The 6,000-nt window shown below is 39.8% G+C and overlaps 1 long non-coding RNA gene across 2 annotated transcripts in view; it reads right to left on the bottom strand.

Annotated features, from left to right (window-relative positions):
• The window catches only part of LOC106144035, a 56,102-nt gene that overhangs the window by 28,450 nt on the left and 21,652 nt on the right, over nucleotides 1–6,000 (bottom strand). The window lies entirely within an intron of this gene.

The raw sequence follows: 6,000 nt of genomic DNA, 5'->3' as shown, positions 1-6,000 counted from the left end.
TTTTTGAGACAGGGTTTTTCTCTGTATGTAGCTTTGGAGCCTGTCCTGGAACTAGCTCTTGTAGACCTGGCTGGCCTCGAACTCACAGAGATCTTCCTGCCTCTGCTTCCCAAGTGCTGGGATTGAAGGCATGCACCACTGCCACTCAGATAGATATAAATTTTAACTAAATAGTAAATATATTCATTATTTAATTCAAGCATATAATTAACAAATGCTGAAATCTATAGTTTTCAAGACACTGCCCTAGGTTTTTCTAATGAATTATATGAGGTACCTTGCTTTGCCTACCAAAGGAGATCTTCTAGATCTAGAAGAAAAAAAACGAAAAATAATTAGTTAAGTTCTAAATATCATATCATAATATGTGGCCTTATATTTGGGTGTGAGGTATGCAGACTATGGAAAGTCATTTAACGATACTGTCTGCCTGCATTCTTTTTGCAGCAGCCAGCGTTTGTAATGACAGGCACAGGCAGCCGCTCCTGTGCCGCCATTAACCAGCCAAGAGTGTTAGAGTTGACTATTTATTTTATATTGATGTTTTTATATCTGAAGAAGAAGACCTTAAGGACTTTATTTGGATACCACTGTGCTTTAAATACAGGAATAATTTTTTTTATAAGACAGTATGGATGGGGAAGAAGCTTTGCAGTTTCATGGGGTATAATTTAAGATGAGAAATTAACAATCAGGCCTAGATATTTTATATATTGGTATCTGTAACTACAACGTATCACACTTCTTTTTTAAATTGAGATATAATTTACATATGATAAAATACATAGATTTTTTATCATTATTTTATTTAATTGAAAGAAATTTTCATACATATATTCTGATTACGGTTCCCTCCCGTGACTTCTCCGAGATCCTTCCCACCCCATCCACCCAACTCCACCCCTTTCCCTCTCTCTTTAGAAAGCAAACAGCTAAAAAATTAGAATATAAAAGAGAGAGAAAATGTATCACAAAATTAGAATAAAAAAGAAACGGAGAGAGGAAATATGACACAAAAATATCAGAAACTATAATATTCAAGCAGATTGCCAAAGAAAACAAAAAAGCCTAGTTTTAAAAAGGACATAAATTTGAAGGATAGCAGAGAAACGTATATGGAAGGGTTTGTTTGGAGGGAGGGAAGGTAAGGAGAATTGTTATAATCAAATTATAATCTCAAAAAATTATAAAAACAAAAATGCTCAAAAAAGCAACATGAGACAAAAGGTCTACAGAAACACCGTTGAGTTGTTTTGTGTTGGCCATCTACTACTGGGCATGGGGTCTGTCTCAGTGAGGGTTTCTCTTGCTATCAAGAGACACTGTAACCACAACAGCTCTTATGAAGAAAAACATTTACTTAGGGCTGGCTTACAGTTTCAGAGGTTTAGTCCATTATCTGCTTGTCAGGAGGCATGGCAGCACACAGGCAGACATGGTGCTGGAGAAGGGCTGAGAGTTGTGTATCCTGATGTGCAGACAGCAAAAGAGAATGCCACACTAGGTCTAATGTGAGCTAGTTCTGAAACTGCAAAGCCTGCCCCCACAATGACACACTTCCTCCAACAAGACCTCCTGACAGTGCCATACCCTGTGGACCAAGCATTCAAACACATGAGTCTATAGGGGTCCTTCCTATTCAAACCACCACAGGGCCTATTCTTAAGTGTAGCTAATATACCCAATGAAACTCCACTGGAGAAAAGAATTTTTTCCTTTGCAAGTCGGTGTCAATTGCAGACAGCTACATCATCGGGGTGAGAGCCCTTGTCCCTCCATCAGTTTTGGGAGCCTCATCTGGCTTGAATCTATGCATACTACTAGTCTCTTTGCACATATGCATCAGTCCAGTTGTGTCTGGAAGACATTGTTTTGTTGGTTGCCCATCCTCTCTGGCTCATAGAACCTTTCTATTTCCTCTTCCATAGCTCCCTGTACCCTGGAAAGGGGGAGTTTGATGATGGCTTCCGATTAACACTGACTGTTCCAAAATCTCTTAGTCTCTGCATATTGTCCAGTTGTGGGACTCTGTGTTAGTTTCCATCCATCGCAATAGGAGGCATCTCTGATCATGGCTGAGCAAAGCACTGCTCTGTGGGTATAGCAGAGTGTCATTAGGAGTCATTTTATCACCATGTTCTCTTAGCAGAACAATAGTATTTGGGTTTTCCCTAGACCTGTGGTCTACGCAGTTCATGGCCACCCAAGCAGTATCAGGCAAGGGTTCATCCAATCAGAGAGTAGTTGGTTGTTGATCCCATAATGTTTGTGCACCAGCATATCTTGCAGGCAGGTCACCGCTATAGATTGCAGACTTGTAGATTTGGTTGTCGATTTGTATCTGGGTCGGTGTTTAGCTTTCTCCTCTGTTAATGAACCAAGTACCTTCCAGCATCATGAACATTGCAGGAGAGGTGAAGGCTCTAGTTAGACACCAGCTTGGACTTCTCTGTGTGATATGTCAAATCATTATTTCTGTGTAGAAATGGGTGTATTTGGGAGTATATCATTTGTTCTGTTTTTAGATAGAATCACATGTAACCTTGACTGGCCTGAAATTTGCTGTATGGTTGAAGATGACCTTGAACTTCTAATCCTCTGTATTTCTACTTCCCAAGTGTTGGGGCTACAGGTGTGTGCAGCCATATCAAGATGGACCTGAGTGTGGAACCCAAGGAATTTGCACACTAAGTAAACACTCTGCCAACTCAGCCATGTGCTAGCGCCTCAATGCCACTTTTGAAACCCTTTCCTCATTGAATTGGCCCTGTACCTTTGCTGAAAAGTAGTGCATGTGGATGTATGGGTCTAATTTTGAATCCACTGGGCTGATGGTTATTTTGTTTATCTTAATTGTCAAAACTTTATAGAAAAATCTGAAAATCAGGTAGGTTTATTTTCCCACTATTTTTCATTGCTTTGGCTGCTTTAGAACTATTATAGTTCTACAAAAATCTCAGAATTGGCTTCTCAATTTCTTTTTAAGTCTTCTAAAAAGAACAGTTGGGAGTTTTAGTACTGATCTTGCAACATCAATTTGTGGACACAGAACATATTGGATCATAAGCATGAATATAAGGCAAAGGTTTCCATATTTTTAGGTTTGATTGTAGGTCTCCTTTAATTACTTGGTAATTTTTTTACTCATGTTTACCGTAGAGGAATTTATATTTATTTGTTTGATGCTATTGTTCTTGAGCTGTTCACATGCTAGTCTCACTACCCGAAGTAATCTTTTATGTTTCCACTCTTGTAAGCACACTCATTCTTAGTTCTGTAGGAAGTCTCTGGAGCTGAAAACCTACTACAGAATTCCTGCCACCCAAGGGACCTCTTCCGTCCTCAGGTGACTCCAGCTGCCCCTCCCTTCCAGGATTGAAAGCTCACATAATAATCACAGAGGGAAAAACAAAGAAAGGAAGGGACCCCACTGAGCTCCCACCCTTGTTCTCAGCATGGCCTCACCTGTGATGGTTGTGGTTGTAATAGATATTGATACTGTGATTGCTCTAAAAATACTTTTTCTCATAATTAAAAGCATGGCCAAGATTCTTTCTCATCCAGTACAAATAAAAGGAACTGGAAGCAAGCAAGAGGAAGATGGCTACAATGACAATAATCTCAGCAAGTGACCCGGTCTCACCCCAGTGCTGCTTCCCCTCCATTTGTCTTCCAACAGAGCTCATTTCTCACTGACTTCTGGGGTGACTCAGAGAAGCAGGGCTCTAATTAGTAATAGCTAGACTACTCCATCTTATGTGGGATACAGGTTTCAGTCATACAGGAAATAAAAGTATTTTCAGAGTCCACAGCAAAATAGTAAAGTGATAATTAAATATTTAGTCTCATGGTTCAGGAAAATTGCAGTGAACAGAACTGTCCAATAGAGCTATGTCCCTGAGTAGTTATGAGAAAGAATTGTGGTGCTGGAGAAATGGCTGGGCGAGAAAAACATGTACCTAGTTCTTGAAGAACTAAGTCTGGATCCCAATATCAACATTGGGCAGCTCAAAAAAATGCTCCTAGCTCCAGCTCCAGGGAATACAATGCCCTCTTCTGGCCTCTCAGAGCACCTGCGCTCATGTGCGCATACACACACATACACATAAAAATCTATGAGAGTAGAACAAGCTTTGCCACAGTCTTCCCACTTCCGGGGTTTCTCTGCAATATGAACTCTATGAGGGTAATTTTAATAGTCCGTGGTCTTTAAAATTCAAACACTTTAAAAGTTCAGTCTCTTTAAAGCATTCAAGCTTCTCTAAAATATCTGGTCTCTAAAAATACCCAGCCTTTCTGAAACTCCAGAGTCTCTGTTAAAGTTCAGAATCAACTGTGGGCTTCTTTAAAGTCAAAGTAAGTAGAATACTTTTTTACTCTGAGAGGGAAGAACCGAGGCAAAGTTCTACAGTGTGAAAAGTTCAGTACTAAATGCCTGACACCCTCTCATGATCCTCTGGGTTCCAAAGGGCCCGTGCAGCTAGTTCCATTTCTCAGGCTGTGCCATCCACAGCACACAGCTCATCTCACAGGGTCAGTCTGTCTCCATTCTACAGGTGCTGCTGTTCTTGGTGGTGGCCCCATGGTACTGGCATTTCCAAAATGCTGAGGTCTCCACCGCAACTGCGTTGACTATTCTCAGTAGCCTCCCCTGGGCTCTTTGTAGGGTTTCATACCTGGCTAGCTGGTGCCAAGTCTCAACTTCTCTACATGACCCCTCAATCCCAGGGCTAAGGCTGCATCTTCACCAATAGCCTCTTATGGTGCCAAGCCTCAACTTCTCTTAATTACCCCCTCATGTCTTCAAAACCAATACCACCTGTGGAACTTTAAATTAAAAAATTAGCTAAGCATCTTTCCAATACTGAAGAAGGAAACATGTATGTGCATGTATGCACACATGGGCAATGCACATGTTAGTATGGGTGTATACATGTGTGCATGCAAGCACACATGCATGTTTGTGTAGGCCATGGCTCTATGATGACTGTCCTCTCTCACGAAACTTGCAGTCCATTGTTTCTCCTAGGCTGACTACCGATGACTTTATGAGGGAGTTACCTCACTAGAATTTTAGCTTTACACTCTCTCATGGATCTCTCAGGATCATAGTTACAGTACTTAAATTAGCATCTGGAACTCAGTAGGAACTCCATAAATATAAAGTGAGCAATGTATTCTAATCCCTTCCCTGGTGGGGAAATACAAAAATATATTTAAGTATTACTTCATGTGTATTTCATGTTTCGGTTCACATTGTGGGGGGTTATTCTAAAAAAGACTAAGGGGTGATAATTACTTTGTTATAGCATCTCAATCATTTTTATGAAAAGGACACTGGACAGTTATGTTCCCTTAAGAAAAGACAAAATAAGCTTAAGCCAAAGTGAAGAAAGAAACGTCTCCACAAATATTAGTTTGGCGTTAACCACTGTTAACCTGTCCTCTTATAGAGCATGGTTCAGGCTAGTTGTTTATGAGTAGCCAGTGATTAAGCGATTGCAAATTACCACCAAGGAAATAAATACACAGAGATGTGTCACAACCACTCGTCAATGAGAAAAGTCCACTCTTCACATGAGGGATGTGTGGCTACATCTGGCTACATCTCAGTAGGGGTGGGGGCCTCTGTAGTTCCTTGGTGTCTCCAAGGCACGTTTCTTGTTGTGCTGTGAACAGCCAGTTCCATTATCTGACAATAACAGGTAACTATAATTTAGAAATAATAAGTTTATAATAATTTGCTTAGAATACCTTTATCTCTAATTTTTCTTGATAATGAGAAAAATAAGCTAGAACTTATTGGATATACAAGAAAAACCAACTTGGGGTAAAAATATGTACAATATAGTTGGTATACATAACTACCAATTTACTGGATATATATATATATATATATATATATATATATATATATAAAATCTGGTGAATTTTTTTGCATAATCAGGTTAACTGCAGTGAAATTTTGTAAACGATCATCTTATTTCCTTGACTCAAACC

This window comes from Microtus ochrogaster, chromosome 21 (genome assembly GCF_000317375.1).
Source record: "Microtus ochrogaster isolate Prairie Vole_2 chromosome 21, MicOch1.0, whole genome shotgun sequence".
Lineage (NCBI taxonomy): Eukaryota > Metazoa > Chordata > Mammalia > Rodentia > Cricetidae > Microtus > Microtus ochrogaster.
This window is presented reverse-complemented; position numbering and strand designations above follow the sequence as displayed.